The sequence below is a fragment of the Hippopotamus amphibius genome, chromosome 5 (assembly GCF_030028045.1).
Source record: "Hippopotamus amphibius kiboko isolate mHipAmp2 chromosome 5, mHipAmp2.hap2, whole genome shotgun sequence".
Taxonomy (NCBI): domain Eukaryota; kingdom Metazoa; phylum Chordata; class Mammalia; order Artiodactyla; family Hippopotamidae; genus Hippopotamus; species Hippopotamus amphibius.
Window position 1 is genome coordinate 115008323 of NC_080190.1, and position 26678 is coordinate 115035000.

General features: G+C 38.3%; 1 protein-coding gene across 11 annotated transcripts in view; it reads left to right on the plus strand.

Annotated features, from left to right (window-relative positions):
• NCOA2 (nuclear receptor coactivator 2) overlaps window positions 1-26678 on the plus strand; it is a 270883-nt gene that overhangs the window by 56853 nt on the left and 187352 nt on the right. For 4 of the 11 annotated variants that reach the window (XM_057737103.1, XM_057737095.1, XM_057737108.1 and 1 more), the window contains exon 1: window positions 13183-13303. The exons of 6 other annotated variants lie outside the window; for them this stretch is intronic. The gene's annotated coding sequence lies outside the window, so the exon portion shown is untranslated. Of the gene's footprint in view, window positions 1-13182; window positions 13308-26678 lie in introns of those variants that run through there. One more of the 11 variants, XM_057737099.1, reaches the window with a different exon arrangement.

The following is a 26678-nucleotide window of genomic DNA, read 5'->3' on the forward strand; positions in this document are numbered from 1 at the left end:
CCCCCGGGCCACGGCAGTGAAAGCACCGAATCCTAACCACTAGGCAACCAGGGAGCTCCCTTGGGTGAATATTAATTTAAAAAAAAATCTGTGATTTGGAGAACAGTAGCAGAAAATACTATGCAAAGTAAGTTGGCATTTATCATAGATTCTTTGAGAGAGGGATTTAATGCTTGTGCTGCATTTAGAAGTTTATAGCTAAAAGAAATCTCAATTATGAGCAAGTCGTCATTTTAATAGGATTTTACAAGGTACTTGGAATGGGTCCAAGCATTATATGTATTTCTATAAGTCAAGGTTTAGTTGCTATCAGACTGCTGCTGTTAATTGTTTCTGTGCTGGCTGGTTTCTATAGTCCCCTGCCTGCCCTCGTAGAGAGAAGAAAGTACACATTAGGGTTGTGTTTGGGTGCATGTGCTGTTAATCCAAGTATCCTTCTTAAAAAATGCTTTGAAATTTTATCTGGCTGAAAAATCACATTTCTGAATTCGAAGACAACTTTTGAGCAGAGAAAAAATTTATAAAGCGTGCATGGCACATTTGCAAATTCTTTGAAAAAACTGTGATTTGGAGTGATTATTTATCTCTGTATCCCCGTATGTCACACATTGCCTTTTTTACCCCTGGGGAGTAACCATATTGCATGATTTGTGATCCTTTGGAGTTATATGAAATGATAATTTAACTTTTCAGATGTGGTTAATCCACAGGCCCCTCTTCCTAACTATTCACATACATGGCATGACAGCCTTAACTGTTTCCAGGTGCGATTGGAGAACTTGGACGGTAAATTACTCGTAGATGATCTCGGCCATTGTAATTTACTACAAAACTGCCGCTTTGGCATCAGCAGTTGAAAGGAGCATTGAGGCACATTTTACATGAAATAAACGAACTGCCTTTCTGAGACAGTGAAGTGTTTATTTTTTATAATATTATTTAGAACTCTGTTTTGTCTTCTGAATAGCTGAAGTTTTGTTAATAAGCAGGCCTTGATTTACGTAATCTGGGTTTCTTTTGTGAGACTTCTGACAGTTTGGGAGCTCTCTACCCTGTTCTGTCGCCCAGTGTTGGAACCTTTTCTCCCTTCAGTCTCACTTTTATCCCTGCCCCGGTCCAGAGAGCAGCCATCATCTTTCCTCCACTCCCGGCTGGTCCCAGTTCCTGGAATGAAGTCTCATTTGCCTCCAAAAGAGTCGGCACTGATCAAGGCATAAGAAGGCACATGTAACACACTCTTGCTGCTGTTGTTATTAGCAGCAGAAATCCTCAGAGATCTGGAGGGTTTGTTAGGGAAGACGGAGAGAGGCTGTGTCTGTTTTGTAGCCGGCCAGAGGAGGAGTGGAATTGTGGGCAGAGGTGGCTGGTGAGGAGAGTTGAAGGAGGCAGCAGGCTGGCCCAGGCCACTGGTCGTCCACTGGTTAGCCCCGCTGGGGCCCACTGTTCTTACCCATGGCTGTCTCTTCTCTCAAACTCAAAACTTCCTGTCCTCGACCTGGTCTTCAGCTACTCTCAAACCTTCCCCACCACTTCCTGTCCCATCATCTTTCCTAGACCATCTCCTGGTCCCCAGCGTGCCTCCCCTCTGGCCCTGTGGGAACCCCTGCCCACTGTGGGAGGAGGGTGGGGAGGAGACACGGCATTCTCCCCTGATGGTCCAGGGGTGGCGGGCAGGCAGGTCGTGGCTTCTGTCCCACTGCAGCCAGGTGGGTGGGTAGGGGCTTCCTGACACCCCTGATGGGGATTCTGAATTTTCTTATTAGAATGTTTTTACTCATGGCGGTTAGCTTTTACGGAACTATAAATGTACACTAGTGCTATACAAATAGAATATATGGATTAAAAAGGCCTTTGTTCCTAGTCCAAGGCCACCTCATAACCATTTATAACACTGTTCGTAGGAGAGAATGTCCCAAGTTCCAGACAGTCAACCCTAAGATGAATTCTGGAAACATTTTCTAGGAAGATTATTTTGTCTTGTGGAACTCATGGTGAATATCCTCTTTCACTTTCACTTTTTTTTAAAACCCTGAACTAGAATGAAAGCTTCAAGTAAAACTCAGATTCTTTTTTTTTTTTCCCCACACCTCGAGGCTTACAGGATCTTAGTTCCCAGACCAGGGATTGAACCCAGGCCCCAGCAGTGAAAGCACCGAGTCCTAACCACTGGACTGCCAGAGAATTCCCAAAACTCAGATTAATGAAAGAGAAGATAGGGCTTTTTCGTCCTCAGCGTTTTACCTTGGTCACCCATTTTTAATGTGCCATTGTAAATCATCACTGATTCTTTGAGTTTTTGGATTATCTTTGAGATAGTAATGGTATGGGAAGATTCATCCATTATTTTATAACTATATGTGACATTCTAGAAGGGTGTTATGTGTGGCAGAATGATAAGGACCAGAAAGGGCAGAAGTAGAAACTTTGCACTGATTTCACTGATAAAAACATAAATTTTAAAGGAACGTTTGATCTGAGACATTGAATAAACTTCAATTCTGCTAGTAACTTTGTCCCTTGAAAATTGTTTACTAACCTGTGGATTATAACTGGAGGCATTTGCTAATGTATTTGCAGTGACTGCTGAAATAATTCAAATTTATTGACCATAGGAGGATATTAAATATTTATCTTTTCTGCTTAGTGCCTGTGGTGAAATAGAATATAAGTTAATAGTTAATGGCTTATAGGCTGTTATTTCTGAAATACTGTCTTCATGTACTTTATCCAGTGACGTTGCTTATATTTTGTGTGTGTTGAGAAGCATATTTGGAATCTACCTTATGTAAATTTTGCTGTTTAGCCAAACAGTATTCCAGAAGAGATTTTTAACTGTGTTGTGTGTGTGTGTGTGTGTGTGTGTGTGTGTGTGTGTGTGTGTGTAAGTAACTGCAAAGGGAGAAAAGTATGTTAATTTGTGGGAAAGGGAGAAATCTATCATTAAAAAAGAACAAATAGAATGAAATTACAGTGGATTACTATCACTGTGTGTGTTCTGTCACACCTGCAGTATCTAATGTATTCCAGAATGTTATCAGGTTGGCAGTAATTCAGCATATGAGACTCTAGCAATCATGTTAGATTAGTGTTAAGATGATTAAATAAAAATGTATTTGTAGGTGTAGAATCAGAGAAAAGCTAACTTATTGAGGTTTCCTTCAAAGTAATGAAAATGCAGTAGTAAGCTAAAAATGTCAGCACGAAAGTAGTTTTGTTTGAATTGGTATAAACATTGTGAAGAACAATGTATTTGCAAGTTTTAAACTTTAAGGGAAATAATTCATATAAATTTATTTATTGATTGATTTTTTGGCTGTGTTGGGTCTTTGTGGTTGCGCACGGGCTTTCGCTAGTTGTGGTGAGTGGGGGCTACTCTTCGTTGTCAGCCTTCTTATTCTGGTGGCTTCTCTTGTTGCGGAGCACAGGCTCTAGGCTCGTGGACTTCAGTAGTTGTGGCACTCAGGCTCAATAGTTGCGGCTGGCAGGCTCTGGAGCTCAGGCTCAGTAGTTGTGGTGCATGGGCTTAGTTGATCTGTGGGATGTGGGATCTTCCTGGCCCAGTGATTGAACCCGTGTCCGAACCCGTGTCCCCTGCATTGGCAGACGCATTCTTAACCACTGAGTAACCAGGAAAGTCCCCAAGGGAAAGAGTTTATAGATTTATTTTGAATTTTCTGAAAACTAGATCTTCAAAACTGACTTATAAAGATAATAAGAGAAGCTCTGGTTTTCTACAAGCCCTATGGGAGTGTTTGACAGTTTTTTGTTTTGTTTTGCTTTCTGTTTAATTTTCATGATCCTGAAAATGACTACGTTAGTGTGGTTAATTTAAAAAAAATTCAGATATTTTGAATTTTAAAATTACAAGGAACTTAATTTAACTGTCATTAGTTTGTCAAAACAGACAAATCGTTTAGAAAACGTTGGCTGGTTGAATACTTCTGTATGTGATATTGTTTCATGTGCAGTATCAGGTGTATTATTGAGTTCTGCAGTAGTTAACAACAAACTTAAAAAAAAATACTTCAAATCTTAGCATCATTCCAAAAAATCTTTACTTTTTTTTGAGAGAAAAGAATCCTAGGAGGTTTCATCAATTGTACCTTGGAAGTCACTGTTGCAGAAATAGAGTTGTACAGAATTAAAAGTTGGTGTATACTTGAAATGTAACATTTGCACAAAATACATAGAGGAGACAACATGGTATTGACTGTGTATTCTTAAATGGAATATATTTGAGTATTGGAAGATTTGGTCTAAGGTCTTTCTTTTGTCCTTTATATATCTGCCAGGGTTGTGGAAAATCTTATCGCTTACTCCCCAGGCTCTGTTTTACCAGAGGTTAGAATTCACTAACTAAAAGAATATAAATAAATATGAAGCTAGCAAGTAATGTTATAAGTACAAAATAGAAACATTCATGAATAATATCTATTTTCTTATCTTTGTTTAAATAATATTCATTAGTAATTAACAAATCAGTTAAGACACTTGTTTTCCCCGTGTGTGCATCATCACAGTCAATTCTACTGACTTTTTAGTGATGGATACTTTGACTTGTGGTTCTGCATGTGTATACGTTGAAATGTACACATTGAAAAATTGGTTGAGGTACCTGGGCTTCATTGTACCTTTGCAGCACTGGTCATTTTCATAGAACTTCAGCTACCTGTTTATTTTACAAACACCTGTATAGTGCTTACCATGGGACGAGCATTGATTGTGCTATTTCAGTAATACTAACTTACCCCAGTGGTCCCAGGGGTTAAGGCTCCGCGCTTTCACTGCAGGAGGCGAGGGTTCTGTCCCTGAACTAAGATCCCACATGCCAGTGCAACATGGCTAAAAAAATCAAAAACAAAAACAAATAAACAAGAAAGCAACTCGTTTACTTAAAACCTGATGGCGACCCTGGCTTGAAGTGGGGGTGATCACTACCCCCGTTTGCAGAAGGCGCCCAGGAGGCAGGCCTCTTGCTGGAGTGCGGATCTCAGCCGGCTGCCTCCATCATTTGTGCTCTTAACCAGTATCCTCTGCTGCTTTCCAGAAAGATCTTTCATGGAAAGTTGAGTTGGAATTCTTTCCTTTGGCAGACCCCTTTCTCCGATGCTCTTGCTGATCAGACAAGGCGCCCTGGGAGGGGCGTGTGGGTAGGAATTCTCACCATCTTGCTCTCCTCACTGTTTGGGAGGCAGGCAGTGTGACAGCGTGTGACTGTGAGTGGTCCTCACCCGGCTTTGTGAGCAGTCCTGCAATAGAAACTTTTCTGAACGAATTCTACACTCTCATCCTGGAGATCTGGGGCTAAGAGTGAGAGCTAAGTTCAAGTCCACAGTTGAAGCTGGGAATAGGAGAGACAGTACTGTTGCCTGATGGAAAATATGAGCCCACACTGAATATCACAAGTGCAGGTGTTAGAGAAGCTCCTTTTCTCAAGGACAGCTTTCCTAGCACGCTCCTGACGAGCAGCGGCAGGGACTTGTTTGTGATTTGTGAGTCTCCTCAGCAAGGCTGGGGGTGCATTGTGTGTGTGTGTGTGTGTACACACGTACACAGGATTACTCTTAACATTGTCTGTATTTGGTCCGTACCATGTATTAAAGAATAGTAGTGAGTTTATGTTAGCACTGAGCCCTAATTTGCGAGCAGCTCCTGGTCCATGGCATCTTCATGCGTACAGACGTGTCTCCATCAGTATTTGTAAGCGGCACTTGTTGTCTCTAAGTTTCAGCTGCTTTGTAAGGTGACTTTTTTCCCCCCTCTGTAGGTACCTTTGTCCTCTTTTCACACAGCCCCTCGGGTGACTCTCAAGTTTTCAGAAAACAAACCCCAAGTTGTGCACCTATATTCATAGCAACATTACTCATAGTAGCCAAAAGGTGGAAGCAACTCAGTGTCTGTTGAGAGATGAATGATAAATAAATTGTGGCCTCTACTTACAGTGGAGTATGATTCAGCCTTAAAAAGGAAGGAAATTCTGACAACGTGGATGAAACTTGAGGACAGTGTGTTGAGTGAACTAAGCCAGTCACAGCAAGACAAATGTGGCATGCTTCTACTCCCACGAGGTACCTAGGGTAAATAGAGACAGAAAGTGGAATGGTGATTGCCAGGGACCGGGGGGGAGTGAGGAGTGGAGTGAGGACTGGAAACGGGGAGTTATTGTTTAATGACAATAGAGTTTTAGTTTTGCAGGGCGCGAAGAGTTCTGGAGATTGGTTGCACAACAGTGTGAATGCCCTTACCACTGCTGAGCTGTACACATAAAAATGGTTAAAATGGTAAATTTTATGTTATGTGTATTTTACCACAATTAAAACAACAACAAGAACAGGCCTTTCAGATTTAGTGTTCAGCTGTTTCAGTGCAGCGTTTTCATTGACAGACACTTCCTGGTGGCAGCAGGCTCTGCCTTGGTTGAGAGCAATGGGCTCGGCCCTACTCTCTCGCGAACAGACATTGTGGCACGGGTGTGAATGTGTTACAGCATTCCCGAAAAAGCTCATCGTGGACACTGAAGGAAGGGCTCAGCAGCGGCGGGTAGTGTGCGTGGAGCTCGTGGAGACAGGAATGAGGGGACCATGTTCAGGGCGACTGAGGAAATGACCGTGGTTTATGTGGGCAGAGATAACTGATGCCTCCAGAGCAGGACGAATGTATTAAGTGCTGTCAGCAGTCTCCATTTTTTAAAAGTTTTGACTTTTTGATAATTTTGAGACTTTTTGATAATTTTTTGTCATTTTGCTTATATTTTATTTCTTATCACATCTGCCATGTAGAGTACTTGATGGTTTCTGCCAGGAATCCAGATACACTCCGTTTATCAGTATTTATTATAGCAGATATTTCAAGAAAAGTCCTGTGCTATGAGTTGTTAGGATTGATGTAAAGATCAAGCCGGAGCCCCCTGCCCTTAAGAGCTTCATGCTCTAAAAGGGATGATAAAACATGTGGAGCAATATAACTGAAATATAAGACAGAGCCTCATAAGCAGTGTTAAAAAAAGTTTTCTTGAAACACAGACTAGAGAGATCTAATTCTCAGAAATGAAATCAAGGATCATGAGTAGGAGCAGAACCTTGAAAGACGGGAAGGATGTTACCAGGTAGAGATGACGGGATCTGGATCCAAGTTGAGCATCGTGACACAGATAGACACGGGGGAGGCCAGGGTGATCTCTGCCAGGAAAGGCTGAGAGCCCGGTGTCATTAGAGATGGTTGTAGGATGGTTGTAGGAAGAAGAAGATGACAAAGATACTTTGGGGCCGGATCATGGAGAGTTTTCAATGTCTTATTGGAGAGTTTGAATTTACATAAGCTGTGGGGAACTGTTGAAAGTTTCTAATGTGGGAATGACATGTTTTGACACCCTCAGAGGTCCAGTCGGCAAATGTAGGGTTAGGATGCAGGAGGGCTGACTTGGTCCGATTTGTGACTGTGTTATTATAGAGGCCGATTTGGTTCCTTGGTGTCCATCTGAAGTAGGAAATTAGGTTGGATAAACAATTAGGGAGGATGCAAATTAGGCATTAAAAGTTAGGCAGAGGTGTCAAGAATGGATTCAGTTCACAACGAAGAGCTGTTGAAAGAGTTTGACATGATGAAATTATTCTTTTTTTTGTTTTTTACTATAAATTCTTTTTCATATTCTTTTCCATTATGATTTATTACTGGCTATTGAGTATAGTTCCCTGTGCTATATATAGTAGGATCTTTTTGTTTATGCATTCTATATGTAATAGTTTGCACCTGCTAATCAAAAGCTCCCAATCCACCCCTCCCCTACCCCGCTGGCCCTATGAAAGCTCTTTCAAAGATCAATTAGGCAGCAGTGTATAGAAGGGACTGTATAGAGAAAGAGACTAGTTAGTAAAGAGGTTATTGAATGGTTGAGTTATGAAGAGCTAGAGGATAGCAGCAGCAGAAACAAAAAGGAGAGGATTGACATGAAGTAGAGGAAGTGGTGAAAAGGAAGGAAGAAGTGAAATTCACAATTAATAAGCATATTCATGTACAAAGCATTTACTGCATGACAGGATAACTGACCAGTAATACCCACTCTTAGAAAACAGGTGTGCCATGTTGGTCAGGCAGGAGGCACGTAGTTGTAAATGGCCTGGCTGAGCAAGCCGGTGGAGGGCTTGGTGACTTTCAGGAGCACCGCCTGACAAGGGCAGATAATGCTTACTGTCAGCGTCCCGGCTTGGTTGGCTGTGTCCACAGAGGCGCTCAGGCCAGTGATTCTCAAACTTCCGTGCCTTGGCACACTGGTGAACTGCAGACATTCAGACACTTGCTGTGACATTTTTGCTGCAAGAGGACATTCACATTGCCTGGCAGTGTGTGAAAAAGAACCCAGCTGAGCAGGTTATAAGGGAAATGGTTGCTGTGATGGAGCAAGAGGCTTAACCTCTCAGGCCAGCGCTGAGGACAGAGCAGAGTTCACTGCCTCACACTTGACCTCTGAGGAGTCCTGAGACCCTTCTACCCAATAGCAGTGCAGAGCTGGGGGATCTGGGACGGGTGCAGCCCCCGGGGCATTTTACAGCACCTGTGTCCTGGGATCTGCATTGATGTAATAGTGCACGCTTCTGACCGTTCTTGACTTTGTTCAGTTTGCTTTTGAGTCTTTTCATTCATTCATTGACATCGGCTAATAAACAAGTCCAGTCTTTGAACATGCTTTGCAAGCAGTTGGCAAAGACCGGTCCTGCCGGCTCTTTGATAAATGCGACAACAAAATATTGCAGTGGATGAAGGTAGAATGGAAAGAAGGTGGAATTTGGAATGTGAAACCTTAGGTTTGAATCCTGGGCTTTGCCACTAGCAGTGAGACCTTAGGCAAGTTATTTAAATTCAGTTTTCTTCGTTTCTTTTTGTAAAATGAAGATAATAATATTAACCTTTCAAGCCTGCTTTGATGACTCGAGGTAATGACTAAACTATAGGCACTGTCCTCTATGAAGAAGAATAATGTATTTTCCATGTGCAATATGTGATGACTTCAGAGCTTTTCACTCCTCTCTATATTAAGCAACCATTTCCCAGGTTTTGTAGAGCGTGTGTTTCTCTGAACTATGGACTCCTGGAGTTTGATCTTTAAAGATTAAATAGACTTAGAGGATTCAGAGCACCAAAGCAAGCACTGGTCACTTGTGAGTGATTTAAAGTGGAAAAGAAAATTAGTTTGATTGAAGCATTACATTTGCTGTTAAAATCTATTTAAATAGCAATATATCTTATGTCATATACCTGAATACACATTGTAAGTTTTTTTGGTTTTTTTGTAAAGTACTTGCCAGCCTCCCCAGAAATCAGCAGTATCAACAACAAAACTTATGACTAAAACAGTCAAAGGGGATTTTGGTAGAATTTTCTATCAACTTCCACAGAAAAAGACTCATCTTTACATCTAGAATTAGGAATAAGTTGGAAAAAAGTTTTAGTCAGACCAGCATTCTTGGAATAGACTCATATTTTAGTGTGTTGTGGTATTGTGGAACATATTTACGTGTAGGTGGTTTTCTTTTAATTACTGAGTATAGTTTTAGACCTGCTTACGTATCTAGCTATTTGAATTCATAGCAGGCTTAAACTCAGCACAGATATTCTCTACTCAGATACAAGTGTAGTTGTGTTTTTAACTGAAAAAAAAAAAAAATTGACTGGGTTTTGGTTTGTTTTTTAATTCCTAGGGATTGGAAAATTCTTGGAGGATTTACTTTGTCCAGTTGTAGCTACAAGCAATTGTGTTGGCTTCATCCCCAGCCTCTTAGAATTCCAGTTACTGTTTACTATATACTCGTGCTTTTAGTAAAAGAGTCGATTCACAAGTCTCAAAATGGCCTCCATCATCACATAGTGACTGCTTTTCATAAGTGGTTTTATTTTCAAACCTTAATAAAGGAATTCATGTAACATGAATATAAAAGTAAATCCTGTTGACCTCAAGGGGACTTTTCATTCTAACCTTTTCAGCATCTCTATTCATGTCATGATGTAAGTCATGGTTTATTGTTTAAAACTGTAACTTGTTTCTGGGGGTGAAAATGCATTTTTTCATACTGCCTTTGCTGGGATTGTAACATCTTAAGGATTTTGCTAACAATGTATTTGATTGCTGCCTTATGGAATATGAGGTTTGTTTTGAAAATTTAAATGTAAGCATTGAAAGATAAAGCTTAAATGAAAATTAAAGCTTAGCTTAAAATGAACTGGGATAAAGTCTGATTTTTCACTTTGGTTTTTCCACTAGTATGCTGTAATGCCAGAAAAAAATGTAGATATGAAAATAACATCAAAGTGTTAGGCTTTTAAAAAGCTGACACAAATTAATACATAGCAGTAATTTTAGACATATTAGCTTAAAGCAGGATTATCTCAGTTACTTTTAGCTATAAATTTTCTTAGTGAACTGGAGAACTGTAAAAAGGAAAACATCTCTATAATTTATACAGTTGTAGTATTTCAAATTAGTTTAACATTTTTAGTAGCATTTATATTTGAGCAAGCTAGAATTTTGAATCAGAATAAATTCAAAGACTTGTGCAAACTGTAGTAAAAGTTTGAAGATTGAAATGACCTTTTGCAGTTACTTATGTGCTCTACTGTATTGTGTTAGGTTATTTTAAGCTTTTAAATTTCGCATTCTGGCATTGCATTGCTCAAGTTAGAATTCTGTTTTGTTTTGTTTTAGTGAGAAAGGTTTATGTTGTTGTTTCTATATGCAGAAACAATTTATAAGTAATAATTTTACTTTTGACCATTATTATGGGAAAAAAATCCAGGAAATAATAAGTTAAAAATATAATACCTTTGCTAGAGTTGTAATTTAAACATGGAGTTTGCTTTTTATAATTAAAAGGTATGCCGTTATGAGCAATTTGGGACTAAACAAATCCATCCTTAGTGTTAGAACTATTTTCAGTGCTGACTGTTCTTAAGTAAGTGGGAGAATGAGAGACTTTAAAACAAATTAGCTAATTGGAAGTTTTATTTAGGAGAAAAAATTACTAAAATTAATAAGAATTATTAATTTCCTCTGTTTGCTTTATATAACTGCCTTTTCCAGGTAACTGAAAATAACCAAGCCTGAGGTGTTAGAATTGCTTTTATTTTATCTAACCACTTCAACTGGAAATCTTTCCTAAGTGTATTGTACACATTCATGCCTTTTAAGATTACGTAAACACAGTTTCTCCTTTTCTTGTGACTGCACATGAATTTTTGTTGTGTTTTAGTGTTTATACTGTATGGCATCGGACCTGTCCACATTTTGAAAACTTGTGTCTGCTTTTGTTCCCATGACTGTAGGTTATTTCTTTTTACTATTGGTTTTCATAAATCCTTTCACGTGTTCCTCTGTTGAAGCAAATAAAAAAACAAGTAATAATAGTAATTATCATTTTTGAATGTTGTATGATCTAACTATCAACCCTGTATCAAAGGTATTGTCCCCGTCCTATACAGGAAGAAGTTAGGTGTAGAGGGGTTAAATAATTTTTAAAGGTCAGGAAGCCAGTAAGTGGTAAGAGAGTATGACTCAGATGAGTTTGTATATGTGTGTGAATATGTACACACCTTTGCGAATACTACCCAGATCAATGCAGAGAACATTTCCAGCACCCCAGGAGACTCTCCATGTGCCCCCTCTCATCAGTAGCCTCCCAAAGATAACCACTAATCTGCTCTTGATCCCCGTAGATCTCGATTCCCCCTTGATTAGTTTGACCTGGTCTTGAACTTCTTAAAAATAGAGTCATATAGAATGTACTCTTGGGTACCAGGCTTCTTTTGCCCAGCATCACATCTGCGAGATTCATCTATGCTGTAGTGAGGTATTTATTTCTTCTTTTTCATTGCTGGATAGTATTCCATTATGTGACTATATTAACATTTTTGTATTCATCTTATTGATGGACATCTGGGTCATTTCCATTTTGGGCTTTTAAGAGTAAAGCTGCTATGAACATTTTTTTAACATGTTTTTAGTTTTATACATGTTTTATGCTCACTTCTCCTGGGTATACACCCAAGATTGAAATCCTGGGTCTTGAGAGTAATGTAAGCTGAGGTACTGCCAGTCAGTTTTTCAAATGTTTGTACAAATTTTCATTCCCATCAGCAATGTATGGGGTTCTAGTTGCTTCACATCCAACATTGTTGGTCTTGTCTTTTCCCCTTCTCAATTTTATTTATTCTGGTAGGGTATCGAGTTTGATGTCAGGGATATGAAAATTAAAAGTTATGTTTTAGAATGAAAGATATTTAACGTGAAATGTATATTCTTATTCATATTTAAAGATTAATGGTCATGTGCATGGTCTTGAATATTGCTGAGGTTTTCTCCCTGCCTAATTCCTATCTTTGTAAGCAAGCATTGATTGCTTTTTTAATCACTGATATTAATAAAGTTTTTCCTATAATAAGGACAAGTGAAATATTCTAGAAACCACTTGTTTCATTTAGAATTTTATTTAAGGGAAATTTTAAAGGAATTTAATATGATAAAGATTTTTTTTTAGCTCTTCATTGGAATATTATTTACACTCTTGTACCAGTTTTTGAGGTACACCAAAGTGAATCAGCTGTATTTATACATACATCCCCATATCCCCTCCCTCCTGCGACTCCCTCCCACTCCCCCTGTCCTGGCCCTCTAAGGCATTGCCCATCATGGAGTGATAAAGATCTTTATTGAAGAAATCAAGTTTACAAACGGTGTCTACAAAGGAGACTTGGTGAGAATAAGAAAAATTGTGTCCAGGAATGTCACAAATTTACTAATTGTCTCATAGAAGAACTCAGTAAAGACCTTTATAACTAGAAAATCTAGGTCTTTTTTTGCATCAAAATATAGCAGTTACATATAATCTATGGGACTCTATCTAGACTTTTATTCAGTGGGTGGTTTACATAATCTTATAGTAAGTTATTCTGCTAAAAATTACTTGAGCTGATTAGTTCTTGTTTTTCCAAGTTTGTGCAAGTTACACGTGTTTGCATTTCCTGTATGAGTCTTAGGTATGCCAATTAGTCAGGCGGTCTCATCTGAAACCAGTGTATAATAGTGCTAAGTTGTATAACCTGCCATTCCAGTTTCACAGTGTTTTTGTTTTGCTCAAGCAGATGAAAGGTTTATTTAAGTGTGGCCACACTGGTACTGCATTTCTGGTGATCTTGGCAGGTTAATGACAATCTTTGTAATAGAAGTCAGGAAATGTGGGTTGAGCCTATAGGATGCATGAAGTTGGTTCATTAAAATGCTCTCTCGTGAAGCACTGGGGATTGTTGGAAGCACTTGGTAGGTAATGCAGCTTTAAAAACCTATCTGTCTATCTTTTTTCTGTTCTTTAGACTTTTAATACATCATTGTTTAATCATTTTATCTACTGTATGATTGCTTTCTCTTGTAAGATTAAAAATGACTTTGGAAATTCAAGTAAATTGCTTCCTGTTGTTTACTAGGTTTGTTTTAGCTGGAGGGTTTTGGTTAGTGGTGAACACCGTCATATTGTCAGGTCATATTGCTGCTATGTTTAGCTAGTGGGCTTTTAACTGAATTAACTTAGTCAGTGTTGTGATTGAATGTCAGTATTTTTTTTTTAACTATAGAGAATGGGTTGAAGAATTTTTTAAAGTAAATATCTTTGAAATACAATCAGTTAAGGCAGTTTGGTACCTAACTATCTCTGAAGTATCTTTTGGACAATATTTGAATGGATCTTTTAAGGATTTCAGGGGAAGGTAGATGTATGTTTATGAGGAGAGGAGACATACAGGAGCCTTGCTTTCTGTTGAGTACTCTTTTACCAGGCATACTTTCCTCAATTTATTTCAAGTATAGTATTCAAAATGTAAATGAATACACAGCAAGATTGTTGTTCATTTGAAGACTGTTCATGTTGCTTGTGTTGTATGGAAAGAGATGACATAAGCAGAATGAATTAATCTCCTTGAGCAGACTTCAAGAAAATCTGTAGTCTTGTGATAGAGATGGAAAAGTTTGAAGTTAGGCAAGGAAAGCTTAAGCAAAGTCAGTGAAGTGAGTAGCTGCTGGTGAAGAGCTATCAGAACAGGACCGAGTTACTGATTGTCCTACACAAGAGTGCTGTCTCTAGAGAAATCCAAGGTATTTGAGGCCTTTTAACTTTTCAAGGCCATTTCTGCCTTTTGTAAGTCAGTGGTGAGTTTATGGACTACCACCAGTAAATTTATTTTAAACTTTAAAACCATTGAAGACTGAATACTTCATCACCTCTCCTGTTCCACCTGTATGCACCTGGAAGATCCTGGCTGTCGGGAAAATAGCTTAGAGCTACCAGTGTGTTTGCTCTGCATAAGGGACAAGGGCACTAGCTTTTGGGCTTAAAGTCTTCAATATTAGATCACTGAGGCTGTGACCAACAATCTTTATCATTCATCATATGTGAGTAACATAGGAAGTGAAAAACTTGCTGTCAGTTTTCCACATCTGAACTTTCCATGTTGCAGATAATTTTATAAAAGACATGCCCTTCAAGTTTCTTTAAGTTCTCTGTATGATTCTAGAATCACAACACTTGAACTGCCCCTCCCCCTTCTGTGTAGGTGAAGAGCGAAAGGGTTAGTTTTCCATTATTTTATTTGTATTAATTATATTGCAGTCACTAGTTTGAACTAATAGCAGTGACATGCCTTTATCCTTTCACATGTATGTGGGAAAAGTTAGATAATAAGGATAAGAGCAGGTGTACTTCATACACACATATACACAGGCTGATGTGTACCTGGTAGTAACTTAACTATTAAGGGTAAGAACATGAGTACTTTCTGTGCATAATATACACAGACTCACAGTTTGTGTCATAAGTACTAGGCAACTCAGAAATAGTACCGAGTTGAACTACATCACGGGTACCAGGAGGATTGAGAAAAGTATTATTAAGAACAGTTGCAGTTTCTGAGGAAATCTGTGAAACCTTAACCCAGTGTTTTTGGTTTCTCTTGCTAGCTATGAGAAGGTAAAGACTAGTCCAGGCTGGCTTTCTGGTGGCTCCATTTGAGCTATCTGCCACCACGATGGTAGGTGTGTCCCAGGGAGAGCAGTCTGCTGCTTAGGTGGTAATAGCCTCCATTTATGAGGTGATGAAGTAGAGGTGACTAAGCTTTGGCCAGACAGACCAGACCAAGTTCATGGGCCGTCCATGTCAAAGATCCTGGGGGAAAGCTAAGTCTCCTTTTAGCCTCTGTGAAGGATAGATTATAGTCTTTTTCTTTTTTTTTTTAAAATTGGCTGCACCACACGACATATGGGATGTTAGTTCCCCAACCAGGGATCGAGCCCTGCATTGAAGCGTGGAGTCTTAACCACTGGACTGCCAGGGAAGTCCCCTAGATTATATTCTTAAATAAAAAATACAAGTGAAAACTGCAGTAAAATGCCATTTTCTATGTATCAAATTAGCAAAAGGAATGAATGCATGAATGAATGAATGAAAGGCTGCCCTGTGTTAATTAGGTTGTGATTAAAGAGCATTTTCATGAACTAATGGTTTGTGGTATAAATTGGTATTTTCTGAAAATCACTTTGGCTTTATATATCAGGAGCCTTACAGTTGATCATATATTTTGACATAGGAATGCTACTTCTGCTATTCTGTTTCAAGGAAGTAGTTGTACATCTAGATGAAGATTTATGTGCAAAGATTTCCATCATACAGTTTCTAAGCAGTGAAACAATGGAAACAGGGCTGTTAAACAGGGAAGAAATGGTTAAGTAAATGATTTGATATTCTTATGATAGCAACAGCAGTTATGGTAAGGGAAAACAGAGTAGTGAATTGTTATAGAGAATTATATTTAATCATATTTAAGATATGGACAGAAAAATACCTGAAAGAAACTAAATTAAAATATTAGCTAAACTATTAACAGAAGGTACTTCAGGGGTGTGGAGTGGTAGTGAACATTATTTCCCTCTCTTTTGTACTTTTCTGTTTTCCAAAATGAACTTTTTTTTTTTTAAGTTGGTCTACTTTTTTTTTTATATAAATTTATTTTTATTTATTTTATTGTCTGTGTTGGGTCTTTTTTGCTGTGCGAGGGCTTTCTTTGGTTGGGGTAAGTGGGGGGGCTACTCTTCATTGTGGTGCATGGGCTCCTCATTGCTGTGGCTTCTCTTGTTGCGGGCTCTTTATTGCCATGGCTTCTCTTGTTGCGGAGCACGGGCTCTAAGCACGTGGGCTTCAGTAGTTGCAGCACATGGGCTCAATAGTTGTGACTCACAGGCTCTAAAGCGCAGGCTCAGTAGTTGTGGCGCACGGGCTTAGTTGCTCCGTGGCATGTGGGATCTTCCTGGAGCAGGGCTCGAACCTGTGTCCCCTGCATTGGCAGGCGGATTCTTAACCACTGCGCCACCTAGGAAGCCTCAGCGTTTGTTTATCTTACAGTCTTATAAAGGAAAATCTAAAAAGACTAGAGTGAATAATAGCTTCATTAAAGGGAGAAAGAACAGGTATCATTTGAAAGAGCTGCTCCAGATACAAGGCCGAGTTTGGAAACAGAAGATCTGTTCTAAAGTCTCTACGGAGCAAGTTGTAGGGATAACGGACTCTTCTTGGAATGAGTGAGAAAGAGTATTAATTTTGTTTCAGAGATTGTTTATCAAGTATACCCTGTAAGGATAAGGATAATATTAATATGACTTCTTGTACTCTCTGGCACCTGGTGCTTGAGCAGGTCATAGGGAATAAGGAAATGAAAGTTTGCACTAGATTTTGCAGACAAAGCGGCACAATAAACCTCAGCGTATTCTTTTGGAGTTAGATAGCATATATCTTATCAATATAAGATCATGTATCTTATCAGTATAAGGTGGAGAAGATAGAGAATTTTGAAGTGGAGTAATCACTGGCTTACTTGGTATGTTTTGTCCTAAGAGTATTTATCTTAGGTACATGTATGTCAATTTTTTTTTGAATATCTACTTATTTATTACTTTTTCTGGGTTGTATTAGATCTTCGTTGCTGCGTACGCGGGCTTTCTCTAGTTATAGCAAGCAAGGGCTACTCTTCGTTGCAGTGCACAGGCTTCTTCTCATTGCGGTAGCTTCTCTTCTTGTGGAGCACAGGCTCTAGGCATACAGGCTTCAGTAGTTGCAGCGTGTGGGCTCAGTAGTTGTGGTAGGCAGGCTCCAGGGCATGTGGGCTTCAGAACTTGTGGTGCGTGAGCTCAGTAGTTGTGGCTCTCAGGCTCTAGGGTGCAGCTTAAGTAGTTGTGATGCATGGGCTTAGTGGGATCCCATGGCATGTGGCAACTTCCTGGACCAGGGATTGAACCCGTGTCCCCTGCATTGGCAGGTGGATTCTTAACCGCTGTGCCTCCGGGGAAGACCCTGTATGTCAATCTTGAAAAATGGAATGCTGTATTAAGACAGATTTGGAGAGAGAGAGAGAAAAAAAAACAAAACAGTTGCAGAGCTAATTAGGGTGGTGTATAGGACCAGTCATGGGGGAAGTGAGGGTCTGGGCCTGGGGATCGGGACCCTGAATTACTCATGGAAGCTTGTTCCAGCCCACTGAAGATCAGGATTGCTCAGGGAATACTGTTAACTTGCCGTATAAGATTTGAAGAGTTGTGTGTACATATGCATATTATTTTTTAAAATTTGGCCCTTTTAGGGATTAGTTTTATTTGTTTAATTTATCTTTTCATAGGCTCACACCAAATGACAGAAAGTTTAAAGATAGTTGGGCAGGCAATATTGAGTTAGACATTATAACCATATAATCAGCAATTTGATTTACCCATTGTTTTATGGAAACTTGGTCCTGGTAATAAATTGAGTATCCCTAGACGATGGTTTTTCTTCCCCTAGGTTGAATAATTAGCAAAGGAATTAATGTATCAAATAGTTTTACAGTTTTATTAAATTTCCAGGTTAGGCTATTATCATCCCCAACAGTAACTTTTTCAAAGTTTGATGATTTTATTCTTTTCCTTCTCCACGTGATTTTGTTTTCACTGTCATAATTATTTATGTTTTATTTGACTTTGATGTGCATTCTTACTGTTGGCTACATTCAGTGTCCAAGCTGTAATTTATATTTATAACTGCCTTTTATCTATTAGTCATCCATTATTTTCTCTCCTGTTCTTAAAACATAGCAAAGTTGACTGACTCAAAGAAATTTTTCTAAGTAATATCAGTTATCCTCCAGGCATTCTCCATAGCGATCTTTAGCCTGCTATTATACTAAGAAATAATATACTTTCCTGCATTTTTCTTTAATTTCTCTTTGTTTCCTTTAGATGGTAAACTCTTTGAGGGCAGGGATTATGTTGATCATTGACCTGGGTGCCAAGTTTCCAGTACACAGTTGTATACACAATACTCACTGACTAGCTGTTGAAAGATTTAATGCAGCCTCCCCAAGTGTTTATAGCATAGTCTGAGTAGTTTATGTGTTAGTTAAATCTGACTCAGTAGTTGGCAGTCCTGGTGTTTCAAATACAGACGGAATGCCTGCTTGTCTGTCACTAACATCAAGAAAGAACCTAATAGAAGAGTCTTACCACACAGCCTAATAACAGAGATGCCGCCTGGACTTTGTGGCACCTAGAAGTTCAAGTCTAAAGACATCTTTAAAACAAAGTCTTTGAAATATTTCTGAAGGTCCTGAACACTTCACTTTTGTGGCTATTGCTAGGAATTAGTTGGTTGATCTTTGCAACTTCAATAACGATTACAGTAATTATTGTATTAGGTGCCTACTATGGGCCAAAGCCTTCCAAATGTGCTTTACAGATGTTTTCTTATTTACACTCTTACAGACTTAACATGGTCTATAGTATTCCCATTCTACAGATGAAGAAACTAAGAGAGAGGTTAATTAACTTATTCAGAATCATATACATGGTAAATGACAGAAGTCAGTATATGAATTATGGCCTGCTGGTTTCCAAGCCTTACACACATTTACTATGTTATAATACCTCTCAGGGATGAAGATACCAGAGGAGAAACTATTTAAATTCAAATATTGGATGTAACTATAAACATTTTGCATAATATTAGTAAATGCTCATATTGCTCTTACAGTGTTGCTTATTACATATAATAATTGCTGTCGTGCTTATTGAAATCTACAGTTTTTTGTGCTTGGAATGAACACTACTTTCTAAGTGAAAAGCAAGCTCATAACATTTATGTATGCCATTTGTGTCATAATCACTACTGTTTATCTTAAATATCAGTAAATCTTTATAATAGGAATCAACTCATATTAATAGTCTTGACTAAGACCTAGAGGCATAGTGGCTTTGTAGAAAGAAGCAGATTTCAGTAACAACTGAACTGGTATCAGTGTACCTAGATTTAATGGACAACGTGATAATTTTCTTAGGATTATCTTTAGGTGATGTGATGAAGTAAATGACTTATTGGCAGTTTGTGGATAGATTTATTCCCTTGCTCATTTTATGCACTTTTCAAAGCTTATGTTTTTTAACTTAGAGGAAAGCATTATCTAAGAATCAAATTTATAAAATACATTCTAGCTTAAAAAAAAGAAATTCCTCATGCAACAATAGAAGACGTCAAGCCTCATAGGAAAGAATGCTGTTTTTACTTCCTGTTTGGTGAAGAATGTCTTAGTAAGACTACTTCCTCTGTGAGGAAGAAAATGGTTGTGGTACAGCCAGCTCTTCAGGTATCTCCTCAAATCTCTTTTGGATGAGTAATTTCTTGAATGTTCTGAAAACAGAACCACAGTGTTGCTTTAGAGTGTCCTCTGGCAGTTGAGATGAAGTGTTTGGGATTCGTGCTGGAAGGGGTCTGGCTTCTTGGAGCTGGTCACGGTAGTTTAATCGGGTGAAAACATCGTCCCTTTAAAACAGCTCATTAAACAACCCCTGAGCCCTTGTAAATCAAGTTCAGTCTCCAAATCTAATAAGTGTTTCTTTTCAGTCACATGGTGCTTTGACTTCCAGAGGAAACTGCTCTCTTAATATTCACACAAACATAGTTTACCTCTGGTTGCTTTCTGAAGCATTCTCCCTGTGCTATGTGTCACGTGGATGGCTCTCTCTAGAAAGTGTTTTTTCAATACTTTGGATAGATCATTATTAACTAAAGGGGCCCACATTCAAGCAGTGTTTCTTTAGGGTTTTTCTTTGAAAGTTATAGTCATCTATTGAACTGAGTATCTGGCTGCCATCATTTATGTCCCAGCAGGGTGGTGTTTCATCAGAATCAGATTAGGACTCAGTTCAGTCCTGAGACCTACTGATTTTTCCTACTATCTTGGTTCCTATCTGGAAAGCTTTCAAGACCGCCAGCTGTGTGGCTTGTTTGAAAGCACAAGGCTTGTGGCAGGAATGTGGCTTTACCCTATTAGTGTTGCAAAATCACTTCTTGTGTAGAGAATCTTGCTTTTCTCCTGCCTCCTATAGTCTGGTTTTAGATTATTTTTCTTGTGGTTTTGGTTTGTGAGTGTGAACTCATGGCTTTCATTTCCTTTATTCCTTTCCCTCCCTGCACATAGACAGTGAAGAAGGGAATAATTATGAGATATTTTTGTGTTTGTTTACACTGTCAACCTGCATAAGCAACTTCCCCTTTGTCTTATAGAAAATAAACTCAGGATAGTGAAAATATTTGAAATCATTACTTTTAACTTGCCTTCTCAACAATTCTTTCACTGTTTTGGTTTCAATATGGTTATAATTGAGAAGGTGTGGACATTAAAGAATTTGCCCACAAATGGCACCATCCTTACACAACCACTTTTAGAGTTTTAGTGTATTTTCTTTTAGGTCTCTAAGAGGTTATTCTATTTGTTTTGTTTTTTAAGTGCTTTTGCTGGAAATGAAATTCATAGATTGGAATTTTACCTCATTTTCTCAACCCTTTCTTTTCCTCGGAGGTGTTGACTGCCCCAAGAAATAGCCAAAATAAAAGAGAAAAAAAAGCCCCAGACGGAAAGACTTTCGTATTATCAGCAAGCTAGATGATCCATCCTTTATAACCAGTATTAAATACCTTACAGATTTCTAAAGGACACATAATCAGGAAGTGATTTGTGAGACACAGTGCAGTGTCTTCACTAGCTCTCCACAATTGCTGTACCCACCAGTATTTCATTAAACTCACTGGAGATTCAGGGCATTGAAATGAATGAAAAGGCTCCAGTGGCTAGGAGTGAGTAGCGTCAGTCCAAGGGTTTATCATTTCTATGCTGCTTCCAGATAAAAGGGAAGATGACTTGAAGGAAATGCCCTCTGGAGAACGTAGATTGCAGAGCAGAGCTGCATTTCTCTCGTCTGTCCCAGGAGAGCGTGTCCATGGGAGATGGCTACGTTCTCAAAGTCAGAAGGCTGCCCAGAAAGACAGTGGTCTTCTTCCCACCTATAACAATACGGTTATAATAGTCTAAAAAAAGAAGCTTAACGAGTGATGAAAAATAGTTTCAGAATGCTTAAATGTCAGTGTTTTCCACTAGACTTACTTTTTAAAAATTATATTTTACATTTAGGAAATAAATGCTGCTGGGTTCCATATTTGAAGAGCATTTCAAGACCCTCACTTCCCAGTGTTTTACTTGAGACGAACATGTTTCTGGGTTTGGGTTCCAGTTTAGCAATCTGCAGAGTGCAGGTTCCTTTGGTTCTCTCACAGAGGCTTTTTATGCCATGGAGTTTGGGTACTTTCATCTTTTTAATGTGACCTTCCAGAAAAATGCTGTTTGTTATTATTTCTTAAGTGGTTTTAGATGTGTAGTACTCCTTAATTGAGCACTTGAAGTCTAAACTCATTTGCCCAAAGGTAGCTTTTATTTACTCTGTAGCTGAAAATAGGATAACTATAGGTTGATGAACATACCATACTTTGATACCTTTTTGTGAGTCTTTTTGTGGTATTCTGTGCTTTATTTTAAAATATGACTCGTTCATGTATTTGTAGACAAGGAAGTAGCTTTTGGAATTTACTCTGTATCTGAGAACTGTTTATGGCCTGGTTAACAGAATGACTTCCTAAATTCTAAAATAGATATGGGGGGGGGGGGAGACTTGTGTAAACATTTAAGGATTAGAAAGAACTGAAATATCTAAAATCTTCCAGGCAACACCTCAGACTGCTTCTATATCTAAAAAAAATTTTTTTTGATCTACCTTTAAAAACAAATATATAACTTATTCTGCTATAATTTCTTTCATTTTTAAACCAAAATTTGATTTGTGAGTTACATAAGCATTAAGTTTCATATATGTGCGGGGAAGGGTGAGGTTTGAGACTAGAACCCACAGTCTCTTATATTCTCAAAATAGCTCTTTTCAGCGTCCCATGTTACCACTGTTACCAATGACAAGTCATACCTCTTTGCTTGGAGTGGTGAGTTATACCACTTTTAAAATACCATTACTAAAAACAGCTCAAGTTTCTAAGCTGCCTTACATTTTCAAAAGCATTTGAAAGTATTTTTGGATGTGCTAAACATTATTAGTTGGGAGTACAAAGGAAGTGTTTGGCTAATTTGTGTTAGGAAACTCACTTGTCTGGAGGGAGGGTTAGAAATGTCTAATTCCTTTGGGTCTTAAATAAATTTATCTAGTGTTATAAAATCATGAGCACAGGATAATTTCAGATCAGCTAATTAGCCTTTGCCTCCAAGTTTACTATTTTATAAATAGAGCAGAACCCTCACTTATAGTTACTTCCATGCTGCTTTTGGGTTAACTGGGGCTCAGTGATAAAGTGATTTGTCTTACCTTAAAGGTAAACCTGTAAATGTTTGCTCCCCATTTTGGACATACATCCCTATAATAGTTTGATTGGTTCAGATATTTCTCTAATCAACATTTCCCCCGTTATCTGTCTTTGCTGATATACTTCCATCTGAATTGAGATCTTCCCTCAAATTCTTTAAGCATCAGTTCTGGGTATGTGATTCAGTGTGACAACTGGAGTAAACCTGTTAATATGAGGTCATTTGTGTCACCAAGAGTATATTTTAAGATTATGAGAAGATTTTTTTGCCATAGTTCTCTATTCTGAGTTGCTGTTGATTCTAAATACAGTGTTAGATTAGCAACATTTCAGGAAAAAATAAAAAGAAACACTGTCACGTTAAAAGTAACAAGTTGTAAGATACTTCATTTTTTTCAGAAAATATGAAAATATACATGCGTGGGAAGTAAGGACAGACTATAGTAATGTGCTTTATTTAGCAGATAATTATATTTTAAAAACGTACAGAAGTATTTTCCAAGAGGGGTTCATTGGAACAAAACTGCATTAGAATGTCAGTTGTTATTTTTCAAAAAGTCCGAAATGTATGTCAATCAACAACTTTGTGAAATGCCACATGAAACTAAAAAGCTTATGTGTGTTAAGTTTACAAATATTCCAACACTTGTTTTACTATGGGCTCCTTTTTGTCAAGGAATATACATCAGTTTAGGAAACTTTGATATATGGTAATACTTTTATTACATGTTTAAGCTACTGGGATTTTCTTATCCCAGGAATCTTGAAAATAATTCTGAAACATAAAGCCCTAAAATTGTTTTATCTTAAGGGAATTTAAGACACACGACATTGCAATTTAAAGAAGCAGTCTAGCCATTTAAAAGTAACACCATATTTTCTTCCTTTTTTACTGGTATATAATTTATTTTATAGTTCTTATGGATTTAAAAGCAGCTTTTCTGGGAATATGAGCACTGAGCCAGGAGTCAGTAGCTCTGATTTCTAGTCTTTTTTGGCCAAAACTTTAATCAAATCACATAACCGCATGTAGACTCCCTTTTGACATTTGCTTAATGCATGTTATACCTACAGGCTGTTGTAAAGATGAAATAAGAGAAAAGGAATCTGTCTGTAGATTATCTGTAGGATTGGGGAAATAATCGTGCCTTAATTAAGGAAGTAGGGAGTGTCCTAAAACCCTATGCGTTTAGAGGAACAGCTCTTTATTTGAGGTTGGTAGACTTTGTCAGAGTTGAAGCAGACTTTGGAGATGATTGTGCCCTCTCTCTTCTTGTTGAGGAGACTGAGGCCTCGAGATGGTAAGTGATTGGCCTTGACTCTCATTGGGGGACCCAGGAAGACGGCCCGGTCTCCTGACGCACCCACGCCACTCTCCTGGCCTTCAGACCTGTTCAGGAGAGGGAACAATGACCTGTTAAATCAGATATTCCTGTTGTGTATCTTCCTCTCAGATATTGTTACTTTTTATAATGGAATGTTAGTGTTCTCATTTTTAAGTTCCCAATTATGTTCTTGTTCAGTACTCTGTGTTGACTTTTATGGTATACTTTGAATAAGATATTAATGAATTACTTTTTAGCCATGAAAGTTTTTATTCTTCTGTGTCATGTTTTAAAAAAGGAATTCTGACAAATTACCATGTAATGTGCTAAAACCAAAATTATGAGAGAAAAGATAAACACAAGGCTGTTTATAATTTAGGTTACTGGTTTACTGTTACTTACTGTCACTGTTTTGACATTTAGAGCATGTAGAATTTACGCACTACCATACCTCTTCTAACGTTACAAAGAAAAAAGTGGGAAGATATGTTTCTCTGTTATCTTTTTTTCTTTGCTTCAAGTACTTACTAAGACAGAAAATAGCACTGTTTATTTTTATTGGCCACACTTAAAAAATAAGTGAGAAATAAATGTTATCAGTCGGCACACATTTGCGGAGGACTTTGTACAGAGGCATTGTGCTCGGCGCTGATGGTTTTTAAGACATACTGTGTATGGTCTTTTGCCCAAGAGGCCATACACATACTTATTTACCATTTTATTCTTTTACAATGTGAGATCAAACATTTTCCTGTATTTAAAAATACTTGGGAGAAGAATTTTCTCTATTTGTGTTCTTTTTGGCGTCATGTGAAATTTGAATAGAGAAATAACTGCAAATAGAAAAAGTGTGAATAATTTTAGAACCCTGAGAATAATATTATGAAAGGTTAAATTGTCTATGCTTTAATAAAAGAAGCAGTTAGAATTACTTTAGTCACTGGAACAGTAAGTGCGTTTGTTTAAACTGTTAGCCGTGCACCTAGACAGAACTAAATCGTGTTGAAACAGCAGCTCACTTCGGACCTCACTTGCTGCGCTCATTCTGGGTCCCCAAAATGAGCAATAAAGTAACTGCACTAAAGTAACAAAGTTCTCCTCGGCCTATTTGTAATAATATCTTTAAAAGTTTCTTTAACCTGATACTTTATGAAGAAAAAATGAAAGGGGTTAGTTACGCATGCCTTGAATTTATAGTCTAAAATGAGAACCTAAACATTTGATTACACTACAGTTAACTGAAGCATGTTTTGTTACTACAAACTACAAATGACCTTTTGTGGGATTTTGGTTCAATCTTTACTTCCTTCTCACAGAGGAATGCAAACCCGGGATCACTTTACACGATCGGTGTGCATTTTGATTTGATGTGAATTGTTGATTATGTTATTTTTGTGAAAAACATGAAAAAGTATGCAGGAAGACACTGCAATACATAATACTTTATAAGTTCATTGAAGTCAGGTCTTTTATTTTTTTCCCCTTTTAAACCATCTGCAGAGTCTGTGTATTTCCCTGTTTGCAGATCTTGGTGTTATACATATTTGCTGGGTAAATGAATGGATTTATCTTTATCTTTATGCATCACAATCCTCTTCTGTGTCTAATGCCGTCCTAGTTTCTAGCTAGTCTGCCTGAGATATTTCATTTTTGCTTTAAAGTCTTTATTAGTGTTTATAAAAAGGGATTAGTTTTTATTCTGGTTATCTGTTGCTTAAAACAACTTACTATCATCTCATCATTGTGTGGATTAGGAATTTGGACAGGGCATAGCCCGGATGGCTTGTCACTGCTCCACAGGGTCTGGAGTCTAAGCTGGGATGACGAAAAACTGTTAGGGGACACAGTAGCGAGCAGCTGAGCGGGCACCTCGTTGTCTTTTTTGGATGGCCTCTCCACATGGCGAGGTCTGGCTTCCTCACAGTGCGGTGGCTTCAAGGTAGTCAGGCATGTTTAGCAGCTCGGGGCTGTGAGATGGAGGGTTCCAGTGTTCCAGGCTGGAGCTTCAAGCTTCGGAGTCCCAGAGTATCACTTCTGCCACAGCCAATCCGTAAGGCAACCCTAGTTTCAAGGGAAAGGCAGTTAAACGTCATTTCTCAATGAGAGGAGTATCAAAGACTTTATTGCTGTCTTTAGTCTTCCGTAGTTCTGATCTTTATGTACTATCTGTCATCATTATTATTAACCTTATCAGGCATGGTTTATTGTAGGATGTTTAGCAAAATGTCTCCTTCTAAGTCCTTGGGGACCTGATGGTAGTGCCTCTCTTTCTGTCTCCATGCTGTAGTTGGGACTTGACTGCCTGAGTGCTCTTAGTCCCAGACCAGAGAGACAGACAGACAGAGAGAAGAGTGTTCAGTTCCTTTGGGTAGAAACGAGAACTTCTTGAATGGGTGTTCATACTCAAAATGAGTTTCCTCCTTGGTGCCAGAGGGGAATTCCTATATCTGTGTGTGTGTGTGTGTGTGTGTGTGTGTCTAACTTCATAAAAGGTAGGCCAGTGTGGTACCTAGAGATTTTGGTTTCATGTACTATTAAAAAATTTCCCCCAAATCTAGGGAATTGACATAGGATTGCCAAATTTTGAATGGAAAGAGTGGGGGAA